At 34.7% G+C, this 20,918-nt stretch overlaps 1 protein-coding gene across 3 annotated transcripts in view; it reads right to left on the bottom strand.

Moving 5' to 3' along the window:
- Positions 1 to 20,918, bottom strand: part of LOC150102443 (2-oxoadipate dehydrogenase complex component E1) — a 481,556-nt gene that overhangs the window by 36,740 nt on the left and 423,898 nt on the right. The gene's annotated exons all lie outside the window — the stretch shown is intronic.

Consider the following 20,918-nt stretch of genomic DNA (forward strand, 5'->3'; position numbering starts at 1 on the left):
CTGTGTGCAAGGACAGGAAAGAGAAAGTCGCCCAATTGAGTCAAGCAGACTGCAGATGTAAGTCTATGAAAAAGGCAGGTGGTAACTTATGTCTACATGCAAATGTCAGGAGCATCAGAAACATAAGGGTTCAGTCTGACTGTTTTGGTAAATATGCTGTGGTATAAGACTGTTAGCATTAATGAAACCTTGCTCTTAGATGTAGTAAATGGAATTAAGTGTAAAAGTATAGTATTTTTAGGAAAGAAAGACAGAAGAGGAGGTGTGTGTGTGTGTGTGTGTGTGTAGGGGGGGGGGAGGACTACTATTCCCTATTCTATCAGATGGTTTGGATTCCTTTAGGGTAGAAACTCGTGTAAACAATAATAGTAATAATGTTCCATGCAGCAGTAGGTCTAAAGCGAAGTGGAAACTAACAGGATGAAATGTATGGTGGGATGCTGTTACCAAGCTGGTGATTCAAATAGATTTAAAAATCGAGATGTAAGTAGATGACATAAGAATAAAATTAAATACGGATGACACTTATGTTAAATTAGTTATTTAATATTGGCAGAATTTTTAGCTAGGTTTCATAGCCATTATCAATACCATTGAAAAGAGATAAATATAACAACAACAACACAAGGAGGCAAAAGGACGTGGAACTTCAGAAAAGCCGACTGGACAAGGTTTACTCAAACCTTGGAGAGCCTCTGTCAAGATGAACCTGTCTCTGGAAACCTCGACAGAAAATTACAAATCCTTACTTCACACATCAGTAAAGCTGCCAAAGCAACAATACCAAGAGGCCAGCGGAAAAACACCTGGATACCATACTGGAAAGATCACAATATTGATTCAATGATTACAGAAAGAGACAATATCAATGAACAATTCAGAATTAATAAAACTGATGATTACAGAAAGAAATTAATAGACATAACACACAAAATAGAGCAGGAAATTTGGAAGTGCAAACAAGAGAAATGGGCGGAACTTTGCAGTAACCTGGATCCAAGAAAAGACAGCCAACACTGGAACATTATTAGAATCCTAGACAATATCAAAAAAGAGAACCGACAGAAAACAAACTTCATCATAAATGCTGGGAAACAAGCTATTACAGATCAAGAAATTGCAAACACACTGGCAAAAACCTATTCAAACAACTCCAAACTTCAGTATAACAGAGAGGGCAAGCCCCTCAATAAACTCACAAGTAAAATGCTAAAACAAGCAAGAACATACCAAACTAATGACATCTTCTCCGAAGAATTTACACTAAGTGAACTAAATTCATCAATCGAGAAAACTGCACCTAATAAATCTCCTGGTAATGATCTTATCTTTGGTCATATGGTCAAACACCTTGGCAAAAATACCAAAGAACAACTTCTGGACATTCTCAATACCTCTTGGCGAACAGGCAAACTTCCAAAAGAATGGAAAAAATCAGTTATTGTACCCATCCTGAAACCTGACAAAAATGCTGCAGAATGTCAAAGTTACAGACCTATCGCATTAACTAGCATACTTTGTAAAATTACTGAAAGAATCATACACTCCAGGCTTATGCACTGGCTGACAAAAAATAAGAAAATCAACTACTACCAAACTGCTTATAGAACTCGTCATTCGACAACAGATCAATTATTCCATTTCTGCCAAACAATAATAGACTCATTTCAGGAAAAACCAACAAAAAAGACAACTGCCATATTCCTTGATATGACTGCTGCTTTCGATCGTGTTTGGATCAAAAAATTAATACAAATAATACATAATATTGGAATTAGAGGAAACGCTTTAATCTGGATTGCTGATTTCATCAGAGGAAGAAAGATCAAAGTCAGAATCAATGCAGCAATATCAAAAGAGCGGAGAACCTGGGCTGGTGTTCCCCAGGGCTCAGTACTCAGTCCCTTACTATTCCTTCTATATGTCAATAATATTCATCCCTACCTTACAGAAGACACAAAAGTAACTTGCTATGCAGATGATATAGCCATCTGGCACACTAGTGCTAAAATCAAAGAATCAGAGGAAATTCTAAACAAATCCATGAGAGGATTAGAAAAATGGTCAGACGAACTCAAACTCAAAATCAACCCAGACAAAACAAAACTAAGTACATTTAGTACAGACAGGAAAAATAGACATTCCTACAATCCCAAAGTCATGATCAATAACAAGCTAATTGAAAAAGTCACAAATCCAAAATACCTTGGTATTACGCTTGATCAGGAATTACGTTTTGCACAACACATCTCTAACACTTCCAACAGAGCTCTAAAAAAATTAAATATACTGAAAAGGCTTTGTGGAACAAATTGGGGTGCAAAGCCAAAAATCCTCAAAACTACTTACACTACACTAATAAGGCCAATAATGGAATATGCAGCACCTATCTGGTCACCTTCGGCCTCATCGGTAAAGAAAAAACTCGACAAAATACAAGCAAAAGCATTCAAGATTATCATTGGTGCAGTCTCATCCACTAACAACATCAGAGCCCAACAGGAATGTGGGCTTGACCTGCTGGAGGACAGACGAAAATTTGCAACCATAAAATTCATAAATAATATCAGAAGCTACCAAAGTGATCATATCTCCCTAAAAACTTATGAACATTGGAACCAAATTTGCAGACTTCACAGATCATCAACTTTACAATATGATGACACTATCAGGAAAGAAATAGGTCTTGATCAGCTAAATGTCCACATAAACAAAGAACCTCTATTTTCCAGTCCTTTACCTTCAAATACCTCCATAAATCTAAACCTTACCAAACTCTGTACAAAAAAAGAACCAAAAGAAATGCTTAAAGAAAAAGGCCTAAATACCATCAACCTTCTTTCATCCTCCAAACAGGTTATTTGTTATACCGATGGATCATCAGACACCAATATGATTAATGGAGGCGCTGGTGTTCTCCTTCTACTCCCGAAAGGTGAAAAACTTTCAATAAAAGTTGGATCTGGGAGAATCGCTTCCAATTTTACTAGCAAACTCTACGCAATAAATAAAGCACTAGAAGCCTACTTAAATCTATCATCACCTCAACAATCTGAAGGAATTATAATTTACAGTGACTCAAGATCAGCTATGGAGGCAATCAAAAATGGCAATACCAAGCTCACACAAGACATCCACAAACTCTTAAATCATCTAAAGTGTTTAGGAAAAAGTTGCATTTTACAATGGATTCCTGCTCATGTAGGCATTGATCACAACGAAGCAGCTGATAAATTAGCAAAAGAGGCCAGAGAACTCAACCAAGAAACTCATATGATTACTCTTGCTGATGCCAATGCACTAGCAAAAGCTAAACTAATTCCATTGAAATCAGTGATACAACATCAAATTCCCGAGATCAATGCTGACAGAAGGACCTCCACCACGATAGCAAGACTACGAACAGGACATTATAGAGGAATGAAGATCAATACAGATGATACGAGAACATATAGAAACTGCAACAACTGCCCCAATACTGAACTGACACCCACTCACATCTTTACCTGTCCAGCAATTACAGCAGCCTTGCAAGAAATAGATCCTAATCCTGAACAACAGCTCTACACAAACAAAATCACAGACATAGCCAAAGCAGTATAAAGAGCTCACGGAAACATCTAGGACTCTTCAAAGGACAAGACAACAACAACAACACAAGGAGGCAGAGGGTTACAAGTGGGGTCCTACAGGGCTCAGTACTAGGACCTATATTGTTTAACCTTTATATCAATGACATTGCCAGTGGATTTTGCAAGGGGATATTCAGTTGTTTGTGGATGATGCGAAGCTGGGAAGGATTATTAGTAATAGTGCAGATGTGGTAGCAGATGTGGTTGGTTTAATGCAGCAAAATGTAAGGTCTTGAGGTTTGGGAAACATCGATGGGATGCTGCATTCTCTATGGGAGGAGTTATACTGGAGGAAGTGGGGAGACAAGAGATCTGGGGTTGATGATTGATAGAAACCCAAAATTTAGGGGACATATTGCAAAGGTGGTGAAGGTAACACAGAGGATTGCTGCAATTATGAGATAAAAGGGTTATCATTCCATTGTATAAGTCTCTGATCAGACCACACTTAGACTATTGTTCTCAGATTTGGTCCCCAGGATTTGAAGGGGATAAATTAACTGTGGAAAGGATACAAAGACGGATGACAAATATGGTTTCAGGACTGTACAATTTTGGTTATGAGGATCGGCTGAGGGCATGTGGACTGCAGAGTTTGGTGGATAGAAGAAGGAGAGGTGATATGATTGAGACTTTTAAACTATTGAGAGATGGTTACAGGGTTGACACTGGGGAGTTCTTTTGCTTGGTTGAACAGCGGGAAGGAGTGATGACAAGAGGCCATCCCTGGAAGTTACGAAAGGAAACTGTGAGCAAGAGGGTGAGGAGTGGCTTCTTTGCATGGAGGGTGGTTGAACCATGGAATGCATTGCCTGATGGAGTGGTGAGAGTGAGAACGGTCAATGAGTTTAAGGAGTGGTATGATAGACTTTGTGTTTCTTAGGGGGGACCTCCCCTCGATGAATCTTGACAGACTTTATGTTCTTAGGAAGGACCTCCCACGATGAGTCTTTTGACTCCATGGAGGCCTGAATAATAATAATAATAAAAAAACACTTAATCTTAAATTGCAAGTGCATGACAATATATATGCATGTGCTATCAACTGCAGGAGGATAACTTCATCTACTACTGTTAGAATTCAAAAAAATAAAATAAAATTTACATAATTACAGTTTTATGAGTAGTATTTGGGATTATTTCCCAAAATTGAGAAAGTTTAAGGCAATCATGTTTGTTCAGGTTAAATTTACACTAGAAGTAGAAGATTACCACTGTCTTCCTTTTCTGGATATTCTCATTTTGTATCAATTAATGGCAGTCTGGTTTTCTGTATATAGAAAACCAACTCATGCAGGAAAATACATTAATGTTGCTTCACATCATCATCCATGTCAGAAATATGGAGTGATTAAGTCTTTAATTCACAGAGATCATAGGAATTTGTTCAACTGATTCTCTTTTAAATAATAACACTTATGTTAAATTATAATTTAACATAAGTGTCATCTGTATTTAATTCTTATCTGGTGATTCAGTTGTTAGTGATGATGAAATGCATTGCTAAATTATTGATGGATATTAAATGAATAATCATTATGGATGAATAAATTATCTGAACATTGATTGGATAGCAGATTTAATCAGCAGCATAGAGGATTGAAGAAAACAAAGGCTACACATCCATTTTCTACAGCAGAATAAACAAGCCTCAGAAGCCATTCCACTAATGACAACCTAATGAACTTGAAGTATACACCATAATCCTTAACAGATCCAAATGTAACCTTGACAGATGCTTCAAATACTCCTGCAAAGTTGCAGAAGCAGCCACCACCACCATCCGTTATCCAAAATGCACCAAAATAACGGCATAAAAATCCAGAAACTGATTCCTCCCCGCATAGAGATACCCATCAGTCCTTAGCCAAGACTGTTATGCAGCAAGTTCTCTTTTTGATTAAGTAAATTTGCATAGTAATATCAATGACATATTCATGAAATCCTGGATTCCAAATACAGCACAATTAAATGTTATTGTCTTCATCCATTAAAGCAGTAGTTTACAAAGTTTATACTTTGGCCCTCTCCTTTGTTTCAGGAAGATCTGCACTGGTGACTTTCTTTCCATTAAAGAGAAAGCGATATCACTTAAATTTGTGACTGACAATCTATGAATATATCCACTTTTTATTCTGAACAATAATATAATGTAAAATGACAGAAGCAGTAGCAGAATGATGAGCATTTATTGCACTACTTCAAAAGACACAAACTCCAAAGAGACTATACAGTTTACCCTTGAACAATGCAGGGGTTAGGGGGCACTGACCCCCATGTTATTCGAAAATCCACAGATAGCTTTTGACTCCCTTAAAAACTTAATTACTAATAGCTAACTGGAAGCCTTACCAATATCATAAACAGTCGATTAACATATTTTTTATATTTTTTATGGTATGTGTGTATTATACAGGGTGTTTCAAAAAGAATGTCCCGATTTGAAAATTGTATATCTCTGCAACCATGAACCACAAATGAATGAGACTTGTACCATTTGTAATTGTGGTGAGTGAAACTTTAGGCTTTACTTCATACTTGGTAATTTATTTTGTAACTGTACCATTTCATTATTAAACATAATTATTTGAAATCGAGTCATTCTTTTTGAAACACCCTGTATGCTATATTCTTACAATAAAATAAGCTAGAGAAAAGAAAATGTTATTAAAGAAAATCATAAGGAAGTGATAATACATTTATCTACACCAACGCCATCTACTGCTCACCACCAACAACCAGTAGTATTTTTTGTCTGTAAATTATGCGTCCTAAATGTTGATTTCTCTGTATGCGGGATGAAAAACCCGAGTTTCCAAGAGAAAAAACCCTGTATGAGATCAGCTAGCTCAATTTCAATTGAAAAAATCCATATAAAGATTCCTCCTGACATGATGAGAATTAAACTTAGGCCTTTTCCAATTGAAGGGTGCAATGTATTGTTGTTCTTCCAATTGCGCTACAGAGATAATACAGTATATTTACAGTACTGAACTGTATTTATCGATACCATAAGTTTATGTTGTCTGTTTACAAGATGAATCTTATGTCTGTCAGTACCTACATCAATATTGTCTTATATTATATAAAACACTGTAGATGTTATATGCATTGCTAAACAAGACATCAAAAATGAAAAGATAAGGCGAAAAACAAATTATTCATATTTATTTACATGTATAATGACTCATTCGAAAACAAAGAAGCAGCAATATGATTGCTTTATAGTAGTCTAGTGCAACCAATACAACTGCCTTCATGGTAGCCTACCCTATACACTAATGAATGAATCATTATAAAATTTTTATTTTATGCTAATTAATTTAACTAATTAATAACATTAATTTTATGCAGTTATGGTTTAATACTGCATCTTTACATTTGTTTATGTTTCTCTCGACTGCAAATGGCCATGTCCAGTCTGTAAGTGTTTGTGTGCGTAAGTTTTGATAACTTTTAACTTTTTATAATAGATTTATGAATACTTGATAGCAGTTAATCATAAAATAGATTAGCATCAACATATATTTTATGTATTCATGACATACCTAACTTTTTTCTTAATTTTTTCGATATTTCTAAACTATGTGGTTCATCTGTGAAAATCTCCAAAATATTTTCCAATATATTTATTAAAAAAAAAAAAGAAAAAGAAAACTGCATATAAGTAGACCTATGTAGTTCAAATCAGTGTTCTTCAAGGATCAACCATATTTGCGTTTTATTACTGTTTTGATTTAGAATTTCTGACTATATCAAACTGGAAATATTCATGGAAGATCAGGGATTTCCAATGTATATATATCATGCTCACTTCTTCCAGAATAATTGCATATTTTAACAATATCATATAGAGCTACAGTTTCATTCTGCATTGTCGTGCATTTGAATGTTCAACATGCTCTATTATAGATATTATGGGTATTATTTACAACAGCAGTGTTTCAAACTGGTCTCCATGTAGCATCAGCATATTTGAAACAGTGCAGTCATATCAATGAGATCTTAGTGATAAAGAAATAATAAGAGGCAGATATACTCACTTTGTAAACAAGTGTATGAAGCAAAGTCTAGATTCCCAAGAGATTATGTGAAATGTATTCTACTAAAGATTCTTCTTTGAATATCAAGGACTCTTTCAAGCATTTCTTTTTACTCCACAAATAAAACTTTATTTGGAAAAAAAGATGTCTAATTAATTAATTAATTTGAATATTCATATTTTTATGAATATATATTTATACTGTTATTTATATAAGAAGTGAGAAGAAAAAGGATGCATGAGATGCTATGACAAACTATACAATGTACAAGTATCATCATCAGTTGCATCAGTCTTGGGACTGATAGCTCAGCAGCAATTTCCTCCCTTCCGCTCTGTCATTGGCTTTCTTCTTAACCTCCTGATAACTCCTCAAACCCATGCTGTCTTTGACTTGGTCAAGAAAGCTTTTCCTTGGTCTGCCTCTTCTTCTTTTCCCCTCTATTTTGCCTTCAGTTATTCTTTTCAAAAGCCCATCATGTTGAAGTATATGTCCAAACCGCCTATCCCTTCTAATTTTGATCGATTTAATTAGAGTTCTTGTTTCGTTTATCTCTCTCAGGACTTGTTCGTTTGATTTTTTTTTCTGTCCATTTTATTTTATTCATGCGGTGCCAGCACCACATTTCAAAAGCCTCCAATTTTCTTACATTTTCTCTGCCTAGAATCCAGGTTTCACATCCATACAGTGCAATGCTCCATATCAATGTCTTTACTAATTTTTTTTTCAATTGTAGGTTGAGGTTTCCTGTTAAAATGCTTTTCATCTTAGAGAACTGGGCTTTTGCATTGTTTATTCTTGATCTTATGTCTTCTCTTGTTCTGCCATCTTCTGTTATTAGGCTTCCTAAATATTTAAAGCTTTTCACTTGTTTTATTTGTTTCCTGCTGATGTCTATATGCTCTATATTGATAGGGATTTTGCCTGTAACAATGATTTTAGTCTTATCTGTGTTGATTTTCATTTTATATTTTTCAAGGTTATTATTTAGTAATTCTAGCATTGTTTTTAACGCTCTTCTGTTTTCTGCTACAAGGGCTATGTCATCAGCAAATCTCATATACATGACTTGCTCACCATTTATCTTTATGCCACTATTTATTTTATCTTTAGTTTCCTGAATGGCCTTTTCAATATATATATTAAATAAAAGTGGTGAAAGATACATCCTTGTCTTACTCCACTCCTTATATTTATTATTTTCTCTTCATCATTGATTTTAATCCGTCCATTTTGATTTTTGTAAATTTGATAAATTATTTTCCTATCCCTCAAATCTATGCCAATATTAGTTAGACAATTTAGGAGTATTTGCTGGTTTACTTTATCAAACACTTTCTCTAAATCAAGGAAGCAAATGTAAGTATTTTGACTAAGATCTAATCTTCTCTCAATTATTGTTCTTAAACAGAGTATTGCCTCTCTTGTTCCTTTATTCTTTCTGAATCCAAATTGATCTTCATCCAATAGACAATCTATTTTTGAATAATTTTTAGCAGAATTTTGCTAACATGTGGTATTAAAGCTATTGTTCTAAATTGGCTGCAATTGTTTGCAGCCAATTTAGAACAATAGCTTTAATACCACATTTGCTGCAATTGTTTGCATTATTCTTTTTTGGTATTGGTATTATAGTTGATTTCATAAACTCCTTTGGTATTTCTCCTCTATCACAGATTTGGGCTATTAATTGATAGAGTAAGGTTTTTGTCTCATCACCTAGATTTTATAGCAGTTCTATAGGAATATTGTCTACATCTGGACTTTTTCCCTTACTCATTTCGGACAGTGCTTTATCAAATTCTTCTTGCATTATTGGGGGTCCTAGATTATCCTCATTTTGATTTTCTATGCTGACATCAACATCAAGTTCATCGCCATTATAGAGATTTTCAAGATAATTCTTTCATTCCATTAATATATCCTCAGATTCTATTAGTAATTTTTCCATTTTCATCTTTGATGGCATTGTTTTTGCTGTTCTTATTAAATTTGAAAGTCAGTTTGTTAATTTCTTTATAGGCTTTCTCTATGTTTTCTTTTTTAAATCTAGGGCCATTACTATTTAACTTGTATATTAATGATATTGGCGAAGATTTGGATGGAGATATTCAGTTGTTTGCAGATGATGCAAAGTTGGGACGAACCATAAAGAGTAGTGAAGATGTTGTGGCCTTGCAAGAAGACTTGAATAAATTGAGTGATTGGGCAAGCAAATGGGGATGTGAGTTCAATGTTGCAAAATGTAAGGTTTTAAAATTTGGAAAACAAAGATGGGATGCAGAATTTATGCTTGGTGAGAATATATTGTTGGAAGTAGAGGAAATAAGAGATCTGGGAGTGATAGTGGATAAGGATCTAAAATTTAGGGGACACATCGCCAAAATTGTGAAGACAACACAAAGACTTCTGGGAATGATGAGGAGGACACTGACGTGTAGAAGTAGGGAGATTCTTGTTCCATTGTATAAGGCTTTGATTAGGCCACACATGGACTATTGTGCCCAGATTTGGTCACCTGGTTTTCAGAAGGATGAAGAGATGTTAGAAAGGGTCCAAAGGCGACTGACTAAGGTAGTTTCTGACCTCTGGAATGTCGAGTATGAGGAAAGATTGAAAAGATGTAATTTGCAGAGTCTAGTGGAGAGAAGGAAGAGGGGAGATATGATAGATAGAGACCTACAAGTTGGTAAGGGGTTGTTATAGGATCAATGGTGGAGAAGTTCTACAGCGAATAGTGGGACATCAGGGGAGAACCAGAGGTTATCCCTGGAAACTGTATAAAGAGGGTGTGAGTAGGGGAGTGAGAGGCAGGTTTTTTTTGTGCAGAGTTGTGAATGATTGGAATGCCTTGCCTGAGAGTGTGGTGTCTGCAAGGAGTTTGAATGTGTTTAAGACCCGATATGATGAGATGTGTGTGAGATAAAAGGACCTCCTAGATGAGTCTTTGACTCCATGAGGTCTTGTTTAATAATAATAATAATAATAATAAATAATTCATCTATGTTATTACATTGTTCTTCTAGGTATTCTTTTTTGACTTGTCTACATTTTCTTGTAATTTGATTTTTAAGATATTTATATTTGGCCACATCTTCTTTAACAACATTTTTATATTTTCTTCTTTCATCCATAAGGCCAAGTATTTCATCTGTTATCCAATGTTTTCTTTTTTATTTTTCTGCATTTTTTAATAATTGATTTGATGAATTTGTAATTAACTCTTTAATCATCCATTCGTTTCAATATTATTCTGACTATTTATGTTTTCTGGAATGTTATGATCAGATGCCTCTTGGTATCCTCTCTTTACTTCTTTACTCTTTAATTTTTCAAGGTTCCATTTTATTGGTTTGTATCTTTGGATTTGTTTCCTATGTTTTAGTTCTGTTTTCATTAAGACAAGGTTATGGTCACTACTAATGTTGGCACCTGGATAGCTTTTGCAATTTTTTATTTGGTTTCTATATCTTTTCTTGACCAATATATAATCTATTTGATATCTATTTGAATTCTCAGGTGCTTTCCAGGTGTATCTTCTTCTTTTTGGAACTTGAAATAGTGTATTTGCTATAACTAACTGTTTTTGTATACAAAATTCTATTAATTACTTTCCTCTTTCATTCCTACATCCAAGACCAAATCTTCCTGAAACATTATCATTGCTCTCTTCTCCCACTATAGCATTCCAATCTCCCATTATTATTGTATTGTCTCTGTCTTTAAAGCTGCTCCAGATTTCTTCTATTTGTTCATTGTTATGTTGTGATGTTGGCATGTAGACCATTATAATATTGAGGTTTACTGGTTCATTTTGAATGCTTATCGCCATGATTCTGTCACTATGGTTAATTATTGTAGTGATTAACTTCCAACCTTTTTATGAAACATTATTGCAACACCTGACTCGTCCTTCTTTTGTCCTGAATATATTATCTGAAAGTCTCCACTCCAGAAATCACCCTGTCCCTCCCATCTCATCTCACTAATGCCCAAAATGTCTATTTCAAGTCTTTCCATTTCTTTTTTCACATTTTCTATTTTACCTTGTTCTAGCAGTGTTCTTGCATTCCATGTTCCAATATTCAGTTTATTTCTTGTCTTCATTTTTGAATAAGTACCAGGATTTCATTGGCTGTCGACCTGAGAAGCCTGGTTACTTCTCCTGCCAGGCATGGCTCCTTCAGTGAAGGCTCCATTGCTGATCTTGACTTCATTTTTAACTTCCATTGCTGCTTTTACTTGGGAACGTAATGTGGTGGTTTCCCCTTGCCTTTCACATTGCAGTATTGTAACATGTATGCTACTACAGGAGGTTAATACAAGTAGCGCTGCTGCCCACTACTATAACTATTAGTGGTTAGTTGAAAGAGGAGGAAACACCCCTAGCCCTCGAGTACTCTAATAGCTTCAGGGAGAATGGAGGACCTCCTAGGGTTAGTAAGCAAGAAAAGAGACAGACAGAAAGTTTTAAGTAAAGAATCCTCATTAGGAAGAATGTTAGTATGAGGGTAGAAGCAGGAAGTGGAAGAGTTAGAGAAAAGTATGACCAAAAGCTTTGAAATAGATCATACTTAGCTCTGGGACCCCGGGTTAGCCATGCCCGTGCCTGCAAGTTGCAAGCCCCATGGGGAGACAAGTATAATATCATTCTGATAAAGTATTGCTTTAGCAGTCCCCCTATGTTTACAACCACTTTGACCCTTCCAGGTATAATTGGCAGAGTAAATAAAGAAATAATTTGCTTGCGCCATAATTTTTCTCAAGGATCATGGGTGATAAACATCATTTACTTCTATGTCAGTCAAATTCAAAGTTCTTAAAGCTCACATGTGTATTCCAACAACTGTGCTGTAATTAAGAGCAATGATTGATAGTATATCAATTAATTATTGGCATCAATTGCATTAATTGTAATTAATATTAACATTATTATTATGTTAATGTTGATTAAATGATCAGTATTGTTAAATTCGAGATGTTGTTTGCTTTCATTGTAAAATCTATATTACTATTATTTGCCTTTGTACTTGTTCAAAAGTTCTATACTCAATATTTTACTTTACCTTAAATACTCTACTTGATATACAGTCATAACTCCAAACTCTTAATATGTTGCTTGATTTAGACTCTTATTTTTAATCCTTTCATTCAACTTTAATCTCCCTCCCCCTAGTCTCAAGGCCGCAATTAAGATTCTTCATGTGCATGAACTTTAGAACTAAGAAATTACCTCTGCTGGAGCTAATTTCTTTGTCTGAACTACTAGCGTTTTTCTATTTTGAATTCTGAAAATTTATTTGTTTATTGACAGTGCCATCAAAATTTGTAGATAGGAGTTGAATAATCCTTCCAAAGAAAAACACTCAGCAAGGCATGGAAATTTTCTCTTGTACTTATTACTAAATCTAGCAATGCAAAATTTCTATCTATCAGTCGTGGCTACTTATCTCTCAATGTCACACAGATTCGATTTTTTATGAGCAGTGTATTGGTAAGCAGGAACTAGGCAAATTATTTGACAAACAAAACAATTTATTCATGCTAATTGAATGTACACTAAAAGCTAACATTAAACATTCAAAACCTCTCAGGCTCTATACCTTTCAGCAAAATTAGCTTGGATTCAAATTTATCAGCCTAGCTTTAAAATTCTCCTTTAAACAATTGGTCTAATGCACTAATTATTCCTACAAATTATTCATACACTAAAACAGACGTGCATACTACATCATATTTTAACTCAGACATCAAATTATATCTCGCACTCTAAACCGTCACATATATCAACTCTATCTTAACACACATAACTCAGCAGTATATTTCGCAAAAATTTAACTCACGATCTAGAGTCCTTATTACTGTTCTTAACTCTAACAAAAATTTCAATACAATAGTAATTTCTGCCACAAATTTCACTTCTAGAAAATTCCTATACAAGGCCTTACTTTTTAGTCATCTAGTCCGCAATAGTAGATCCTTTAGATCATTATCTTCATCTTTTACCTTCCGATATAGCTCACTACTGGGCGCCTTTTACGATATCAAAGACATTTCATCAAAAGAGACCTTTAGGAAACTTTAGGAATTCTGGAACTGACCATTGCTCTGCATAATCGAGTCGTCTATCACTTCCAGACGTCTGTTGGCAGGACGTGGATCTGCGACCTTGAATCAGCAAGACACACTGGAATTCCTTGCATGGAGGACTGGAAACAAGAGCCGGAACAGCATCTGGGTAGAGGCGATGACACAAACCAAAAAGTGCATGCCTAAGTGCACAAGCCACCAACTAGAAAGAGCCTTCTCAACTACCTGCAGGAAAAGGGAGCCTTAATCTATCGATCCTTCCCCTTTTTATTCTCTTCCTTTGACCTTGGAACTGCCACCAATTCATTTCCCTGGATTTTTCTTGGAAGGGCTTTCCCAGCCACCTTGATACCGCTGCATACTTGACCTTCGCGATAGTGATTACCTTAGGTCATAAGTTAATCCGTCTGGAATATTTCTTTGTTACAATTAAATTTACACTTAACTTTCTTTGTTATTTACAGAAATTTGGCAATATTTAACAGTTACTCTAAGTTATTTCCATACTACATAAACATAAAAAAAATTGCTAATTAACCACAAGTATTACAAAATGAAGATTTATTGTTACATAGACCATATATTTACAACGTACTTAAGCTCTTACAAATTGCCTACCGGTTTCGCTAGTAACTGACCAGCTTTCTCAAGGCTTGCATAGTACAAAAAAGAGGTAAATGCAAAAAAGGTTTCAAAATACAAAGAACCGTTAGTACCTGTTAGGTAGCTAGGGTGACACGTTCGCGTGACATAACTACTCAGCATCATGAACACCTATGTCACGCGAACGTGTCACCCTAGCTACCTAACAGGTACTAAAGGTTCTTTGTATTTTGAAACCTTTTTTGCATTTACCTCTTTTTTGTACTATGCAAGCCTTGAGAAAGCTGGTCAGTTACTAGCGAAACCGGTAGGCAATTTGTAAGAGCTTAAGTACGTTGTAAATATATGGTCTATGTAACAATAAATCTTCATTTTGTAATACTTTATGACCAAAACATGTATAATTTAATTAACCACAAGTATTTTGTATGGATTTTCGTTTTCTAGTAAAATCAGCATATAAGGAATTGTTGTACAAAATCCTTCTATGCATGATTTTACACTATTAATTGATGCATCAGTCAATCACACAGATTAACACCCCAACCAGCCATGACGTCTATAGACGTCCAGCAAAGTCTGGATATGATCTGTAACACTTATTGAATAACATGGATAAGTGCAATTTGGTATCACTATTTCATCCACCACAGCCGGTAGAGAGGTTAAGATTTTAGAGAGATTATAAGAACAATATAAAAATTTATGGTATGATCCAAATTTAATAACAGAAAATAATAATGAAGAAATCAGTACTGATATAGAACTAATTAGATTAAAAGAACTGAAAGAAGCAATAATGGTATCAAAAAAAAGAGAAAATCAACTGGATTAGATGGCATAGATAGAACTGTTGCAAGAAATGTGAAGTGCCATTAGACTGGTTAAAAACTAAAGTCATATCTATATTTAAGAAAGGAGACATATTTGATTGTGGAAATTACAAAGGAATAAGTTTATTAAATGTAGGTTATAAAATTTACAGTAAATTCTTGAATGAACGACTTAGAAATATTATAAACAATCGACTCTCAGAAGAACAAAATGGTTTCAGACATGGAAGATTGTGTATAAACAATATTTAAGTGTTAAAAAAATATTGAAAAAAGACATGAATTTAATTTAGAGACTCATCTGGCTTTATAGATTATGAGAAAGCTTTAAATAAAATACATAAAGAAAAATTATGGAACATAATGAATAAACAAGGATATCCATTGCATTTGGTAAAGCTATACAAAGGTTATAAAATGTACAGTATTCTGAAAAACAGAGCATTGCAAAATGTGTTCTTTTTAAAAATGTTGCATTCAAGCATGTTCAGTTTAAAAAAATGTGCTGGGTGAATAATCTGTGAACTTGAAATCACAACGAAACCAAAGCAATTTCAAAGGTAGTAGATATCATAATATATAAGCAGAATTGCATAAGTTATCTTGGTATTGCATTACTTTAATGACTTCAAACCTTTTGCTTTTTTAGAGGCAATTTTATATAAAGATATAAAAATACAGTTACAAGTTAAGTAATAAATTAACGGAGGCCAGATTGTAATCAATTAGGGCATTAGACAGGGATGTAGCTTATCTCCAACTCTATTCAAAATACATATATATATATATATATATTGATCAGATTATTAAAATATGGAGAACAACGTTGCACTACTTACTGGATAAGATAGTACAACACTATATATTTAGTCCTGAAAATATTTTCAGGCGCAAACTTTGTTTGCTCTCACTGGGATAAAGGATTAAACTAAATCTATTATAAATAAATTTTCAATAAAACAAGATATCGAGTTAACCAGAAGAACAGTTATCAATATAATGCTGTGCAGATGAGCAGATTATCATCTGCTCATCTGCAATGAAGATGACCTTCAAAAATCAGTTTATGAATTAAACAAAATAAGTCAACAATACAATTTAAAAATTTCACAAAAGAATGCAAAAGTCATATGACATATAAAGGTCGAGATCATGTTAGATCAAAAATAGTCAGAAAATAAAATAATAGAAGGTGAAAGTTTAATTATTTAAGCTGCAAAATATCATATCTTAAAGTTAAAGATGAAAAAATAAAGACAGTTCAGAAAATCTGTGGAACAATTAAAAGGACAATGAATAAACAAACAAGATGAGAAAGGGAAAATTAACTAAAATTTTTAAAAGTAATGGCCACTCCCATTCTATTATATGGTTGAGAAATATGGTCTGTTAAAAAAGAGATGAAAGTAAATTACAAGCTACAGAAATAAGATTTTTCAGAACAATTAAAGGATGCGCAAAATTGGACCATATAAAAAATGAAGGACATCAGAAGAGAGAGCTAGATATTTACAATGTAAATGAAAAGATCAAGGAATATAGAGAAAAATGGAAAGAGTATCCATTTAGGAGAAATTTATACAAGACTTTATTATACAAGACTTTATTATACAAAATTTTATGTGAGAGAGAGAGAGGAAGACCAGTGAAGCCAGAACAGGCAAATGCTTAATCCTTGAAGTGAAGAAGAAGCAGAAGATCAGTCAAGTAATTGATCAATCACTTGGCCATCTGGCCATAAACCCATCATCAACTTCACTCCTGAATTACACATTATCCTGGCCAGTGTGTGTGCAGCATTATATACAAGCTATCCAATACAACATCATTTGTTGTTTTGGCATTGCAAAATTGTTCTTTTTAAAAACTGTTGCATTCAAGTATGTTCAGGTTAAATAAAGTGCTGGGTGAACAATCTGTGAACTTGAAAATCACCATGAAACCACAGCAGTTTCAAAGATAGCAGATATGATTATATATAAGCAGAATTACATAAGTATCTTGGTATTGCATTACTTTAAAACATTACCACATTTTTCTCTTCTTTTTTAAGGCTTTACTGACTATGACAACAATGACTTCAAACATTTTGTTTTTTTAGAGCAAAAATGGGAAGTATATAAAAAAATTACATCTGCATAACTATGGTAAATCTGGTCTTTCGATCATGCCCTGGGTACACTACATAGAATTGACTGTAAAGGTACCTGTTGTTTACATCACACCAAAATGTGGTATGAACATAAATTTAAGGAGGCATGTGAAACCTATTCTTAACAATAATGATTGTCTAATAATCCCAAGAATATGGAAGGCACATATTCTACCCACATAACCTTTTAGTCTAAGAGTTAGTTATAAATAGGACTGTAAGTAATCCAGGATCATAACTCTAATATACAACTTTCATGTTAAATTAGGACACTACTTTAGCTGTAATAAAACTATCTATATGAATATGTTCTCTGATAATAAAATAAAAAGAGAAAGTTCTTCAAATAAAAAGAGAACTTACATATTTGAAATATAACAGACCATCAGACCCTTTATATATTCATGACCCTTCACTCTTGAAGATATTAACACTGTTCTAATGGACATGAAACCAGGCAAGGCTCCAGGTGTCGATGGAATCCATCCTGATTTCCTGCTGAAGACAGGTGAAAATGCTCTACAGTGGTTGGCTTGCTTTTTCTCTGACATTCTCCAGACTGGTAGACTTCCAAAAGAGTTTAAGAGGACAAAAATTATCCCCCATCTTAAAACCAGGAAAAACAAACAACAAACCAGAAAACTACCGACCAATTGCATTGCTTAGCATCTGTTATAAGCTCCTAGAAAGGCTCATCCTCAATAGAATTGCCCCTAAGATAATAGAACAAGTCCCAGTGAAACAAGCCAGATTCAGACATAAACGAAGCTGCTGGGATCAGGTTCTGTCACTAACCACACATATAGAGACAGGCTACCAGCAATGCCAGAAAACAATTGTAGATTTTGTAGATCTTACTGCAGCTTATGACACGGTCTGGAGGCATGGCGCAGTCTGCAAGTTGCTTCGGGCAGTCCCATGCAGAACAATAGCAAAACTAATTGATAACATGCTAAGCAACTGCCTGTTCCAAGTGTGTATGGACGAGAACAAAAGTAAACAAAGAACACTTAATAATGGACTACCACAAGGGCCAGTTCTGGCTCTCCTCCTTTTTAACTTATACATTGCAGATTTGCCTAATACAGCCTCCAAGAAGTTTTTCTATGCTGATGACATTGCTCTAGCCACCAGACACACCAATTTTACTACAATGGAAGATACACTAGCAAACGACCTTGCAGTCCTAGATGAATACTTCAGCAAATGGAGATTATGTCCAAATCCTAGCAAAACAAAAGTTTCATGCTTCCACCTGAACAATAACCAGGCTAACAAAGAACTCATGGTCTATTTCAACCACAAACTGTTATGCTACAACAGATTCCCAAAATATCTGGGCGTCACTCTGGATAGAACACTATCTTTTAAACCACATCTCATTAACACAGCATCCAAGCAAGACACAAGAAACAATATACTGCAAAAACTATGTCGAACAACTTGGGGTGCCTCAGCAACAACACTTTGCTGCTCTTGGTCTTGTTTACTCTACAGCTGAATACTGCTCACCTTTGTCAGTTGTAGCCATACAGTGCCCAAATACACATGAGCGCTGTATGGCTGAACAGCGCCCATGTGTATTTGGTTGATGCTCAGCTTAACTCCACTATGCACCTTATTTCTGGAACTGAAATCAATCCCAACCTACTGGCTCCCAGTGCTAAGCAACATTCTGCCTCCACACATCCAACTTTCTTCTACATCAATACAGCTAAATCATGGAAATCCAAAATCTTCCAATCCACAAAGACATTCTACCCCTAGAAATAAACAGGCTAAAGTCAAGGCACTCTCCAATCTTAACAGCAAAAAATCTTGCAGAGACAAGTTTCAACATGAAGGAGAAGTGGAAAGAGTCCTGGTGTAACACTTCAAACAGGGGTCTTCTATGAATTAGTGGACCCAACACAGATACCTTCGGGTTATGACCTACCTCGGAAAAGTCTTCCCTTAACCAAATCCGCACCAACCATGGCAGATGAGCAGATCACTTTACAAATGGGACATGATTGCCTCACCCAGATGTGACTGTGGATCACCCCGCCAGACAATTAATCATGTTACAGCAGAATGTGTCCAACGTGCATACAGTGGAAACCTGTCAGACTTCATCCATGCTACACCAAGTGCAGTTGACTGGATAATCGACCTAGACATTCAGTTGTAGCCTATTCTTGAGTGTCTCTTTTATGACTGTATTATGTCTTATTATTGTACATATATCTATTACTATGTCCATATATATTTTAAGGATTAATGTAGTGTAACTTTTCATGTCTGAGCCAGACACTAAATAAATAAATGTTCTCTGATAATGTAGAATATAGCTTTGATATAGCTTTTTTTTGCATTAGAGGTCAGGCCAGTAGAATAATGGTTGATCAAATCATCATCTCTTTGGTATACTGTTAGAAATGTAATACAGCTTATCTCTGTATATATACTCCAGATGATGACCTTAATATGAAAGTGAAAATGCCAGGAAATTAAAGTAATTATTTCTAACACAGCTGTAGTCTCCATAATTTGTCTTAACTGTATCTCATATACAGCTGAACTTTGTTGTAATGTGTGCAGAAATAATGAGATCATGGTTGTAATGAGCAAAAGGCCATAATGATTTTCATTTACACATATTTCTATGCAACTGCTCACTTTTATAATGAGTGTACTACATGGATATACCACACAAATTTTGGTGGTAAAATAAGAATGTGGTGTGAAAAATGTTGAAGTTGTAAATTGTCTTTGTCCTTTACTACAGTATCAACATTGCAGAAGAATGAAAATGTTTACATATCAACACTGGAAAATAACATAACAAAAACAAAATAATTTAGAACATGTGAGCTTACAAATATCGATGATGCACTGCTTCAATGATTCACTATGCACAGAAGTGAGTGCCGGATTCTCAATAGTGTCTGATCTTGAAGTCTCAAGTGGAAAAATTTGCTAAACAATTTGGAAGCGATGATTTTATAAGTAACAACGGCTGGATGGATAACTGAAATTGTGTTTATTATTAAGTGTATTGTAGTTTATACACATATTCATACAAATAATATCTAGGTACGTAATTATGTTTTTTTTTTCCTCGATACTTTTTTTTTTTTTTAAATATATTCTTTATCAAGTTATTGAGAATTTTTAAAAAACAAGTAGATTAAACTCATTGGGTGGCCTTGTTGGCCAAGTGGTTAGCATATCCACTCTCCGGCCAAAAGGCTGGGAGTTTGAATCCTGCCATGGGCATGGATGTTCATGATTGTCCTATAACTGTGTAGAATGGGGGCATCTGTGATCCTACCACTTCTTCTAGCAGAAGGCTTCACTCCCAAAACCTGGTGAGGTACAGGAGTGACCATATGGTGTCTGTGGACATCAAACATGATTTTTTTTAAACTCATCACTGATATAGTGAGTAATGGTTATAATAAGAACTTTTGTCAGTCCTATGGCGCTTATTATAACTAAGTTCAACGATAATTTATTTACTGTTTCTTGGTTCAGAAATATGGATGTTTATTCTTCTTTATTAAATTAATCATGACTCAGGTAA

This window comes from Typopeltis vanoorti, chromosome 10 (assembly GCF_054136105.1).
Source record: "Typopeltis vanoorti isolate ZY-2024b chromosome 10, IOZ_Tvanoo_1.0, whole genome shotgun sequence".
Lineage (NCBI taxonomy): Eukaryota > Metazoa > Arthropoda > Arachnida > Uropygi > Thelyphonidae > Typopeltis > Typopeltis vanoorti.